The sequence below is a fragment of the Pleurodeles waltl genome, chromosome 7 (genome assembly GCF_031143425.1).
Source record: "Pleurodeles waltl isolate 20211129_DDA chromosome 7, aPleWal1.hap1.20221129, whole genome shotgun sequence".
In the NCBI taxonomy this organism is placed as follows: domain Eukaryota; kingdom Metazoa; phylum Chordata; class Amphibia; order Caudata; family Salamandridae; genus Pleurodeles; species Pleurodeles waltl.
The window spans coordinates 764,387,113-764,400,544 of NC_090446.1; the positions used below are offsets into that span (position 1 = coordinate 764,387,113).

Consider the following 13,432-nt stretch of genomic DNA (forward strand, 5'->3'; position numbering starts at 1 on the left):
TCTCCTGCTTGCTGAAGACTGGCTCTGACTTACCTGCCAAGGTTGTGTCACCTGGACCTTGCTGGTCCCCACAAATCCTGCAAAATCCGTGCAACGCTTCCCTGAATTTGCAAAGGCTTGTTGGTGGTCCCCCTGACCACTGACCCCTCTGCAATTCGACGATGGATGTGGAACAGCTCGTGGTCGACTCCTGGGAAGCCCGAAAAGTCCCACCAAATACCCCATATCTTGCGATGTGGGCAGTAACATACTGCGTACACTGGTCCCTCCATTCTGGAACACCAGTCCAAAGCCCACTGTCTGGAACAGCAGCTGAAGTCCACTTCTGGGCTATATCTGGCTTCGCGAGCAAAGTCCTCAGCCCCACAAGATATCTCTCTCTCTCAGAGCAATTCCCACCCAGGTCCTCCAACAATACCAGGAGGACAATCCGGATTGAGCAACCAACTGCCCCACCCAGCACTCCCGACAGAACTCCCAAGAGCTAGGAAAGTACCCCTGTGTGATGGGCACCACTAGACTACATGATAAAAATCCTCAGCAGTGTCAGGTATGGAGTATGCAGAACATTTACTTTAACCCTCTAGAGCTGAAAGATAATAGCCAGCTCTCTTGATGTAATGAGCGCTACTCTCCTTTCCCCCCATCATCTAAGGCACCCATCCAGGATTCCCAGTGGGTGCAGAGAGTGGTAAACAGGTCCAGAGGGTTGATGGCCTGTTTAGAAAGCTGGCCTGGTGTGTGGTGAGCACCTATGGTGTTACCACCTTATACTAGGTCCAGGTAACCCATATTAGTGAGGCGTAGACAGTGTCTAGGAAGCCAGGGCTCTTTAGAGGTAGCTGTGGATGAGCATCCACAACTTATCTAGGAGACATGCAAAGCTTATGCAATACCACTACAGTCACACTGCACTTACACACATGAAAGAACCTCACAGTGTCACAAAAATTCAGGTACTTTATTATAGTAACACAAATCCTAAAATACTGTATAGACAATACTCCACTAAGAGGTGAGTAGACACATTAATATATGAACATTAGAAGTCAGTGATTAGCGTAGGAAGCAATATCAAATAGCAAAAACAATAGAAAATAGTGAAGGCCCTGAGGGAGACGAAACCATATACTAAGTAGGTGGAATGTGAAAGGCAGTCCCCCGCCCAAGGAAGTGGAACTAGGAAACTCAAAAGGTAAGTACCAGAGTGACCCTCGGCGACCAGGAGAGCAGAGGTAAGTACCTGGTTTTCCCCAAAACTAAGAGAAGTACTTTGGAAAAGGATTGTGTAAGACCCAACCAAGACTGGAAGAACCCAAAGGTGGATCCAGACAGAAGAGTACCTGCAAAGGAAGCAGACTAAGTCCAATTCGAGTTGGTGTCCAGTTATGGCAGGAGCCACTACTCGCCCTTCTGTGGATGCAGGACCAGGTCAACGGTGGACAAGGAAGGTCAGCAGTGCAGCACAGGAGCCAAAGAGGAGTCCCAGAAGTGATGCAAGTGATGTCCCACATCAGAGTTGAGATGCAGTCAGTCAGTGGTGATGGAAAACCACCAACAAGCCTTGGCAAATGCAAGAGTCGGAGAAGAAGGTTTGCAAGGCTCAAAACGACCAGCAAGGTCCAGGGGACTTGACACATAGAGGGGAGTCCAGAGTGACCCTCAGCAGCTGGAAGAGTCACAAGAAGAGGAGGCAGCCCCCACAGGCAACCCACTGGCAGCAGGAGTCGCGGTGAGGCCCACTCAGCACACCTAAAGAGGAGTCCCTTGTCACTGGAGCAGCAGGCAGAAGACTGCTTTGCAGGAAGGAGTGCTGGAGGCCAGGGTTAGACGGAGCCTGAAGGAGGAGGAACAAACAACTCTTGATAGCTGCAAAAGTCATGGTGCACAGGGGTACTGTCCTGCAAGGAGAGGCAAGGTCTTACCGTCTCCCAAGTTGGACAGCTGGTAGAGAGGGTCAAGGGGATCACTCCGGACACCACCTGTGATGCAGGATCCACACAGCTCCAGAGGATAGAAGATCCACGCAGCCAGTCATCGTTGCAGTTGGTGCCTGTGGATGAAGGGGAGTGACTCCTTCACTCCAAGGGAGATTCCTTCTTACTTCTTGTGCAGGCTGAAGACTCGTCACCCTCAATGCCAGCCAGGGAAATGTTGCAGTTGCTGGAAGGAGCTGGAGAAACAATGCTGCAGAGTGGAGTCGTCGCTGAGGTTGCAGATTGTCAGTTCCTGGAGGGTCCAGTTGCAGTCCCAGTGGCCAGAAGATGAAGCAGAGGAGTCCTGATGGAAACTTCCACATCGAATCTGAGGACCCACCCAAGAGGGAGACCCTAAATATCCCAGGAAGGGGGATTGGTCACCTAGAAGGGTGACCATCTATCAGGAGGGGGCTGTGATGTCCCCTACCTGACCTGGCCAATCAAATGCTCCCAAGGGTCTCTGTCCACTTTGGATTCAAGATGGCAGAATCAAGTGGCCACCTGGAGGAGCTCTGGGCACCACCCCTAGGGTGGTGATGGACAGGGGAGTGGTCACTCCCCTTTCCTTTGTCCAGTTTTGCACCAGAGCGGAAACAGGGGTCCCTGTACTGGTGCAAACCGTTTTATGCAAGGAGGGCACCAAGTGTGCCATTCAAAGCATTCCGGTGGCTTGGGGAGGCTACCCCTCCCAAGCCGTGTAACACTTATTTCTAAGGGAGGGGTGTTACCTCACTCTCCCACAGGAAATCCTTTGTTCTGCCTTCCTCTGCCTGAGCTGGCCAAGCAGCAGGAGGGCAGAAACCAGTCTGCAGGTTGGCAGCAGCGGGGGCTGCCAGGAATACCCCAGGATACTGGTAGGAGCAATGCTGGGGGTCCTTAAGGAGCCCCCAGAGTGCATGGAATCATACAACCAGTACTGGGGTATGATTCCAACATGTTTGATACCAAACATGCCCAAGTTCAGAGTTACCATTATGTAGCTGGACACAAGTAGTGACCCCCCCCATGTATGCGAGGTCCATTGAGGAGTGCCTGCAACAGCTTTCAACATGGCTAGTTCAATAAAGGCCTCTCCTCCTTCGTCCAACACACATGGCAGCATTGAGGAGCAAGCACCTCTATTCAAAAGGTAGCAGGGCAAACAAAATATTATCATCCTTGTTCTTCTACCAGCTGAACACTGTAGATGTCTTCAGTGAGTTTCACCAGTGTTGTACACAGAGATGTCATCCGGCAGTAAGGCTCTCGAGGGACATGGTCCACACCCTCCTCTCTGGTGAGTTGGCATCAATGTCATGCCAGTCTTCCAGTGATTCAACCTCAAAGACTCGCTCCTGGTATTGGCCATCATTGACTTCATTGTCTAATCCGAAGGCTTACTCTTCCGCCTGCTTGGGTATTGTAAGCAGTAGCAAAACTGGTTGTTTGGCTTCGGCCTCAATCTCATCTGGTGTTTTCTTTGAGGTTTGGAGTGGAATCCTGTATTCTTTCAAGGAGTCATCAAACTTCTTTCTCTCGTAGAGTGCCTCCAGTATCAGCCTCAAGGAGTCTTTTCTTCCTTTCAATGTTGGGTGATTTATTTTTGGCTTTAATCAGTGGGTCTTTTTTCTCTTTTCAGCAGTGCAATTTCCCCTTCTCGGGTCAGCTTCTTCCTCCCATGCTCTTGATTGCCTTTCGGAGTCAAGGAAGGTTCTGATGGTTTGCCTTCATGGTATCTTTTGTCTTAGATCTGAGGGGCACTTTGGTCTTCTTGGGCCATTGTTTAGCCACTGAATCCTTCAAAGTTGATTAAGACTTCTTTGTCCTGAAGTCCGACCCTTTTGACTCCATTCCTGATGTCCCTTGTACCTTGAGCTTTCTGATTATGGCATTGATTTCCTTTGTGCCTTCTCTCTCTCGGTATTCCACTGTTTCAGGACTGGAATCCTGATCGGTATACATTTTTAGATGACCCTGCTTAAGGTCGCCTACGTCCTGGTGGTATGTGTCTATGCCAGGGAACAGAATGCCCATTTCTGCTTACGCCTTACTTTTACATTGCAACCTTCCAAAACATGGTTCAGTGTCAGGCACAAGCTGCAGACTTGGTAGCTATCCTTTTGCGCTAACTTCTGTTAGCATCTAGGGTGGAACCTGAATGGTGTATGCTCCATACTCCGAGGCGTTCTCTGTATCATGCGGTCGAGGACTGGATGGTCTTGTAGGGTTATTTAGCCCCAAGGCTTTCAGTGTTCAGCAGTATGCCTAGGTACTCAAAGGTTTTCCTCAGTGTTGGAAGGTTTTTCTCTGTGTTTTTATATTTTTTAATGAAAATAAGGATTTGCTCATATTTTCCGGGTCTCGATCCACTACATCCAGACCCACTGGTGGAAAATAGAATCTGAAGATAGCAATGGAGCTTCCGGGACATACATCTGCCATGAGAGAGGAGGGAAGAAAAATCATTTGAGAAAATAACACTAAAAAAAAAAAAAAAAAAAAAAAAAAAAAAGGGAAAACCTGCCCTAATTACTAGTGAAAAAATGCCCAGTTGAAAACAAAATGGTTACTTGTCAGTAAGAGTAGTTTTGCAGCTTGATGGGTTACATGCTGTGCATTATTCCACCATTTATTGGTTGGGTCTGAAATGGTCTTTTCCTTCTTTTTTAACCTGTGGGTGACATCGATCACCACTTGGCGGTACGTCCATCCCCTTGTGTGACGTCAGATGGCACCCAGATGTTCCTGTGCGTGGTCACCATTTTCAAATTCTTTTTTCTTACTTTTCTGGTGTACTTTTTTCTTGGTTCCTCCTTTTTACCTTTTTGTCTCCCCTGCCATTTCAGAGGAGATGGATGTGTTGCACGTGAATGCAGAAAACTCTTCAAGCTACAAAACTGTTCCTACTGGTAAGTAACCATTTCGTAGTGCAGCATGAATCCTTTTCTGGGTTCACATGCTGTGCATTAGTTATGTAGCTGTACCTCTCTTGTGGGTTAGTTGGGATGAAATGTTAAGCAAACAGGTGTTGGAGTACTCTGTCCCCCCGTGCCTCCTTGTTCATTTGGATATCCACACAATGTTTTGCAAATGTGTGTGGTGCTGCCTATGTTGCTGCCACACAGATTGGGGTTCCTAGCAAATATCACAATGGAGTCACAGCTGCGCACTTCTTCGTGTTGAATGCTCTCCTAGGTGTGTGACCAGTTTCATTCCCGCTGTAGCCTAGCAGATCTGTATTGTTTCCCCAATCCATCCTGAGATTGTTCCTTTTGATATTGGGGAGCCCTTGGTTGTCTTGGCAAATGAGACAAACAACTAATTTCCTTTACGGAACTCTCTTGTTTCTAGTAGAGAGTACTTTAGAGCCCTCCTTACATCCAATGTGTGTAGGGCTCTTTCCATTTGTTTTTGGTTCGATATATGATGACAGTAGTTTAATACTTTAACATGAAAATGGGTTACTACTTTTGACATGAACTGTGGGTTTGTTCTGTGAACCACCTTGTTCCTGTGCAATAGCAAGTATGGTTCCTGTATAGTTAGTGCCCGCAATTCACAATAGGATTACAATTAGAACGGTGTTTTGGGCATTACTGACTTTAGATCTGTTTTGTGCATATGTTCAAAGGGCTTTGTCATTAATTGTGTTAGCACAGTGCTTAGGTTCCACAAAAACGCTGGAACTGATCTTGGTGGAGCAAGTCTTTTTTCTCCTTCTAGTAATCTCTTCATCACTGGTGGTGTGAAGAAGCTGCTGCATGAAGTGCCTCTAGTGTTGGCCTCTATGGCTGCCAGATGTAACTTTAAGGATGAAAAAGTTAGTCATGTATCTAATAGACAAGTGAGATGGGTTAACACAGTTTCCTGCCTAGTCCTTGTCTGCAAATGTTTATTATTTGTGCACCAGTTAATGTGACTTCTCCATTTTGCTGCCTAGCATTTCCTTGTAGTAACCTTTATAGCTTCCTTAAGGATCTCTATTGACCTAGGAAATGGTTTGAGGTGTTCACATTTTAAGTCTTCAAGAGCCAGGACTCTAGGTTGAGTGTTGTTGGTTCCAGGTGGTATACTCATGGCCACTGGAATTATGCAATTGTGCAGCTGTTTTTTGCATAATTATGGATTTGCCAAATATTCCATCTGCTGCATAATCTGCAGATTTTACCCAAACAAATTTTGTTTCTATCTCAAACAATTAAAAAATTATTAAAGCACTGAAGCACGCATTGCAGAGCAGCTGAAGGCCCTTTTGCAATTTTGACTGGTCACATTTTATTTGTTGCTTATTGCTGTATTTGTATATTAAAATAGTACTAAGTACTGCATCCACAGAAGGGTGAGTCGTGGCTCCTGCCACAACTGGACACCAACTCAAACTGGACTAAGTGCAACCAATGCCCAGATGGTGTTAACAAGTGTTAAAATGATACAATAATGAAGTAATACTATAAAAATGTTGCCACATTACGCCGCATAATTTGCTTTGTCTAACTGCAGTTTACTCAATCCTGCTACATAATTTGTCCCTCCCCCGTCACATAATTCCAGTGGTCGTGAGCAGGTCTTGTTCTGCTTTGTCATCGTTTTACCTCTAGATAGTTTCCAGTAGGTCAGAGTACCAAGTTTGTCCCATTGTGGCACTATGAGAATGTGAAGTGTCCCCTGCTGTCTGGCTTCCTCCAGCACCTTTGTTCTTGGGGGTATTGAAGAAAAGGCGTAAGCAAATCTTCCCGACCAGTTTATTGACAGGACATTTCCCTCTGATTAGAAGTGTTGAAACCTGTAGGTGAAGAATTGGAATGCTGCATTCGTTGCTGTTGCAAACAGGTCTATTTCTCGTATTCCCTAGACATTGAAGATCTTCTTCAGTACCTGTTTTTGTTTCCATTAGTGAGACAAACTTTGTCTGCTCAACCTGTCTGCCTCTGCATTTTCTTTTCCTAGTAGATGTATTGCTTGCAGTGTGATCTTTCATGGTATCTCCCATAGCCATCCAAATCTCTTGGGCTAGCATGCTGAGGATGACTGATTTTGTTCCTCCCTGTTTGTTGATGTACAACACCGTTGTTGAGTTGTCTGTATTAGTACAGTTTGACCTATGATGTGTGTTTGGAATGCCTTCAGGGCTAGGAAAACTGTTTTCATGTCCAGGTGGTTGATGTGTTTGAAGGCATCTGTATTGCTCCATTGTACCTGTACCTCGAGGTAGTCTGTGTGAGCTCGCGAGTCCTTGTAGGATGCATCGTTTGTGATGGTCACTGTCGGAGTTGGTGTCTTGAATGATCTTCCTACTGTCACGTTCTTAGATTTCCAACATTGTGCTTCCTTCTGTATTTTTGCTGTGACAACCGCTTGACCCACCCAACTGCCTTTGGCTTATGACCATTTGTTGCAGATCCATTCTTAGAAAGGGTGCATATGGAGTCTTGCATGTTTTGCTAGTGATATGCATGATGCCATCATGCCCATTAGTTTCATGATTGTCCTCACTGTCAGAGATTGACCCTTCTGGTAAAGGCGAACTTGATCTGTGATTGTCTGTACCCTTTTCTGGACAGGGTAAGTGTGGACTGCTCACGAGTTTAGTGTCGCTCCTAGAAACACCTTTTCCTGCACCAACTGTGGAGATGACTTCTTGTGGTTTATTGAGAAACCTAGACGTTTTAGAGTGATTGTTACAGTCGGAATGTCTTCTTGACATTTCTGTTTTGTTTTTGCCTTCACTAACCAGTGGTCTAAGTATGGGTATAAATGGATATCTTCCTTCTTAGATATGCTGCAACCTCAGTGAGGCACTTTGTGAACACTCATAGTGCAGACTTTATGCTGATGGGTAGCACTGTGATCTGGTAGTGCACTCTGTCTTAAAAAAAATTTTGTTTTCTTGATTCAATTGAATGTGCAGGTAGACATCCTTTAGTTTTAAGGTTGCCATGTAGTCTCCTTAAAGCGTGGTATAACTCCTTGTAGTGCTGTCATCCTTAAGTGTTGGGAACGAATGAATTTGTTCAAGAATCTGAGATCTAGGATTATTTTCAGAGTTAGAGCCTGTTTTGGGACCTAAAAGTAGGGAAAACAGTTTCTCTTGTTTCTTTCCCTTGTTGGTACGCTTTCGATAGACTTCTTTTGTAAAAGCTCTTTTATCTCTTTTCTTAGTTGTATGATCTCTTTCCCTTAAAATCTCTTTGGTTTTGGGGGTATTGGAGGATGTTCTTTAATTAGTTCTATACAGTATTGGTGAGGTATCACGTTCAAAATTATTTTGTCTGAGGTGACTTTTTCCCATTTCTATCCGTAGTTTCTTATTCAGCCTCCCACTGCTGTTAAGTGGGGGCAGGTGTTGTTTAGGTTTCTTGCAAGTTGCTCCTTCCCATCAAGGACTCTGACCTCTCCCCCAGCTTCGTGCCCGAAAGGGCTGTCTAGCAGGGTGTTGCCACTGTTGGTGTGTGTTCTGCTGTGTGGCTTGGTGTGGACTGCCTTGTGGTTGCTGTTGTTGCAACCCTGATGTAAAAGGAGATCTGCCTGTAGGTCTTCAGGATCTGCTTCTTTTCCTTCTGAATGCGCCTCTATATGCTATGGCTGTTTCATTGTCCTTTTTCAGTTGTTGTAAGGACTCATTGACTGGTTGGCTGAATAGAGTGTCACCTGTAAAAGGCACGTTGATGGTAGAAGCTTGTACCTCTTGCATGAACCTCAACACTCTGCGCCACGCATGTCTTCTCAAAGTTGTTGCTGTGCAGATCTGCGTGCTGGCAGTTTCCGCCACATCCAGGGCTGATTTGAGACGTACTGGCTATGTTTCGACCCTCTTGACTTAGCTTCTTGTACTAGTTTGGGAAATGTGCACGAGGGACTCCATCAAATCCCACTATCTATTTAAAAGGGCATTGGAGTTGACAATCCGCCACTGGGTTGCAGCCTACCTCTCCATTTTTTTTCCCACCATGTCCAGCTGCGTGCTCTCCTTTTCATGGGGTGGTCCTGTGGAGATGTGTACATTGTTCCGCTTTCTTGCTCTTGCCACAATGATGGAATCAGCTGGGGCATTCCCTTGTATGTATTTCGGGTCTTGAGTAGATGCCTAGTAATTTTTCTCTACACTGGGGATTACTGCTTGAGCAGTAGCTGCTTCTTGAAAGGTATCCTTCCCCTGATCTAATATGCTGGGAAACACTGGTAGATATAGATTTTCTTTGCTGGCTGGCAATACTGTCTTGAGAAAACAAGCCTTTCCCTTCTCCTTCTCCAGCTTCACTCCATCTTTCCACAGCCCTTTTGATAAAGTTATTGTACATGGAGAGGTTATATAGAGGTCATGGCCTCAAAGGGTAGCTCTCTATTCCTTCGTGGGAAATCAGCCTAGAGATCATGCCAAGATTTGTCCTCGAACCCTGTTGCTTCTTCGACATCCTTGAGTTCATAGGACTCCTCCTGCTCTTCCTGACAACCATTTTGGAGAGGTCTCAAGTGTCACCTGGAGAATGGGGCAGCCACCCTGAGGGTGGTTGTGTAGGAAGCTGGCTCGTTATATAGTGGACCACTGTGCAAAGAGACAAAGCAAACCCCAGAGGTATCACAGAGGCACAAATGACACCCCAAATGCTCTCTTTTTGGGTAGTGTGGTCGGGCAGTTAGGCATATCATAAGGTAGTGCTACACATGTGTAGGAAGTTGGCTCTGTATGCACTATTTCAAAGTAAGGAATAGTATGCACAGAGTCCAAGGGTTCCCCTTAGAGGTAAGATAGTGGCAAAAAGAGATAATACTAATGCTCTATTTTGTGGTAGTGTGGTCGAGCAGTAGGCTTATCAAAGGAGTAGTGTTAAGCATTTGTTGTACATACACACAGGCAATAAATGAGGAACACACACTCAGAGACAATTCCAGGCCAATATGTTTTGTTATAGAAAAATATATTTTCTTAGTTTATTTTAAGAACCACGGGTTCAAATTCTACATGTAATATCTAATTTGAAAGGTATTGCAGGTAAGTACTTTAGGAACTTTGAATCATTACAGTAGCGTATATACTTTTCACATAAAACACAAATAGCTGTTTTAAAAGTGGACACAGTGCAATTTTCACAGTTCCTGGGGGGAGGTAAAGGATTGTTAGGTTTTGCAGGTAAGTAAACCACCTACGGGGTTAAGATTGGGGTCCAAGGTAGCCCACCGTTGGGGGTTCAGAGCTACCCCAAAGTTACCACACCAGCAGCTCAGGGCCGGTCAGGTGCAGAGTTCAAAATGGTGCCCAAAACGCATAGGCTTCAATGGAGAGAAGGGGGTGCCCCGGTTTCAGTCTGCCAGCAGGTAAGTACCCGCGTCTTCGGAGGGCAGACCAGGGGGGTTTTGTAGGGCACCGGGGGGGACACAAGTTCACACAAAAAGTACACCCTCAGCGGCACTGGGGCGGCCGGGTGCAGTGTAGAAACAAGCGTCGGGTTTCCAATGTAAATCAATGGGAGACCAAGGGGTCTCTTCAGCGATGCAGGCAGGCAAGGGGGGGGGCTCCTCGGGGTAGCCACCACCTGGGCAAGGGAGAGGGCCTCCTGGGGGTCACTACTGCACTGAAGTTCCGATCCTTCAGGTGCTGGGGGCTGCGGGTGCAGGGTATTTTCCAGCCGTCGGGATTTTAGAGTCAGGCAGTCGCGGTCAGGGGGAGCCTGGGGATTCCCTCTGCAGGCGTCGCTGTGGGGGCTCAGGGGGGACAACTTTGGTTACTCACAGTCTCGGAATCGCCGGAGGGTCCTCCCTGAGGTGTTGGTTCTCCACCAGTCGAGTCGGGGTCGCCGGGTGCAGTGTTGCAAGTCTCACGCTTCTTGCGGGGATTGCAGGGGTCTTTAAATCTGCTCTTCTGAAACAAAGTTGCAGTCTTTTTGGAGCAGGTCCGCTGTCCTCGGGAGTTTCTTGTTCCTCTTGAAGCGGGGCAGTCCTCTGAGGATTCAGAGGTCGCTGGTCCTTGAGAAAGCGTCGCTGGAGCAGGTTTCTTTAGAAGGCAGGAGACAGGCCGGTAGGACTGGGGCCAAAGCAGTTGGTGTCTTCTTTCTTCTTCTGCAGGGGTTTTCAGCTCAGCAGTCTTCTTCTTCGGTAAGTTGCAGGAATCTAAATTCTTAGGTTCAGGGGAGCCCTTAAATACTAAATTTAAGGGCGTGTTTAGGTCTGGGGGGTTAGTAGCCAATGGCCACTAGCCCTGAGGGTGGGTACACCCTCTTGTGCCTCCTCCCAAGGGGAGGGGGGTCACAATCCTATCCCTATTGGGGGAATCCTCCATCTGCAAGATGGAGGATTTCTAAAAGTTAGAGTCACTTCAGCTCAGGACACCTTAGGGGCTGTCCTGACTGGCCAGTGACTCCTCCTTGTTATTCTCATTATTTCCTCCGGCCTTGCTGCCAAAAGTGGGGCCGTGGCCGGAGGGGGCGGGCAACTCCACTAGCTGGAGTGCCCTGCGGTGCTGGGACAAAGGGGGTGAGCCTTTGAGGCTCACCGCCAGGTGTTACAGCTCCTGCCTGGGGGAGGTGTTAGCATCTCCACCCAGTGCAGGCTTTGTTACTGGCCTCAGAGTGACAAAGGCACTCTCCCCATGGGGCCAGCAACATGTCTCGAGTGTGGCAGGCTTCTAGAACCAGTCAGCCTACACAGGTAGTTGGTTAAGGTTTCAGGGGGCACCTCTAAGGTGCCCTCTGGGGTGTAGTTTACAATAAAATGTACACTGGCATCAGTGTGCATTTATTGTGCTGAGAAGTTTGATACCAAACTTCCCAGTTTTCAGTGTAGCCATTATGGTGCTGTGGAGTTCGTGTTTGACAGACTCCCAGACCATATACTCTTATGGCTACCCTGCACTTACAATGTCTAAGGTTTTGCTTAGACACTGTAGGGGCACAGTGCTCATGCACTGGTGCCCTCACCTATGGTATAGTGCACCCTGCCTTAGGGCTGTAAGGCCTGCTAGAGGGGTGACTTATCTATACTGCATAGGCAGTGTGAGGTTGGCATGGCACCCTGAGGGGAGTGCCATGTCGACTTAATCGTTTTGTTCTCACCAGCACACACAAGCTGGCAAGCAGTGTGTCTGTGCTGAGTGAGGGGTCTCCAGGGTGGCATAAGACATGCTGCAGCCCTTACAGACCTTCCCTGGCATCAGGGCCCTTGGTACCAGAGGTACCAGTTACAAGGGACTTACCTGGATGCCAGGGTGTGGCCAATTGTGGATACAAAAGTACAGGTTAGGGAAAGAACACTGGGGTCTCCAGGGTGGCATAAGACATGCTGCAGCCCTTAGAGACCTTCCCTGGCATCAGGGCCCTTGGTACCAGAGGTACCAGTTACAAGGGACTTACCTGGATGCCAGGGTGTGCCAATTGTGGATACAAAAGTACAGGTTAGGGAAAGAACACTGGGGCTGGGGCCTGGTTAGCAGGCCTCGGCACACTTTCAATTCAAAACATAGCATCAGCAAAGGCAAAAAGTCAGGGGGTAACCATGCCAAGGAGGCATTTCCTTACAACATGTAAGGCACAAACTCATACAGTAAGTGAGACACACACAAAGAAATGTGACACCAATTTTCACAAATAACTCTTACTTTTATATAACATTTGATATCAAGATCATCGGAATCAGGTGAGTACTTGTTGAATTAGGAATTTTTTAAAGTTGACAGTGCATTTTTCAGATGCAGTAATGCTACCCTATGTAGGAATAACAAGCACTGCATACAGGTATAGTACAGCGACTTACAGGACCAATCTCCTGGACGTACGGTAAGAAGGGGGCTAAGGTCCAAAGCCCCACCAGCAGATCACCTCAGCTGGCACTTGGGCGTCCGGGTGCAGCTCAGCGTCGTGTGCCTTGTGTAAGTCTATGGGGATCGGTCCCGTTACAAAGTGGGTGCACAAATGGACTCAAAGGTCAGTACAGCGGAGCCTACAGGAAGAGCTTGACCCTCGAGGTCTTCTGGCACGTGCGGAACACCGTCAGTCTCCTTCTCCTCCAACAGTAGGGCGCGGGTACAGTGGTGTCTTCTGGTGTCAGTTCCGGTGCTGGAGTTACTCATTGTTGAAGGGGGTGGGGCAGCGCAGAACCAGTCTGGAGGTGTGGACTGGGGGTCCAGTCCGACCAAGCCAACAAGTGGGCACAGATCTCACAAGGCTGGGAGACATGGGGACACCCTTGGTCCTCTTTTCCTCGGTCTGGGACGGACAGGTGCAGAAGCGTCTCCAGGTCACTCGCTTTTGGGGTGGGGTGTCTGCAGAAACAGTCTGCATATGCCGTCAGAAAGTCCACAGTAGACAAACACAGGGTGGTTTCATCTATGGAGGGTCTGGGGACCACGCTGACACTGCGGGTGCAGTGGTGACGTCCGGCATCAGGGTTTTGGTGGTCCTCACAGTTCTTTCTTGGTGGCTGCAGATGCAGGGAAGCAACGCCTCTGCTCCAAGGGAGTTATTCTTGGTGATATGTGGAGCACT

The 13,432-nt window shown here is 47.6% G+C and overlaps 1 protein-coding gene across 1 annotated transcript in view; it reads right to left on the reverse strand.

Moving 5' to 3' along the window:
• Positions 1 to 13,432, reverse strand: part of DDX46 (DEAD-box helicase 46) — a 669,293-nt gene that overhangs the window by 421,622 nt on the left and 234,239 nt on the right. The gene's annotated exons all lie outside the window — the stretch shown is intronic.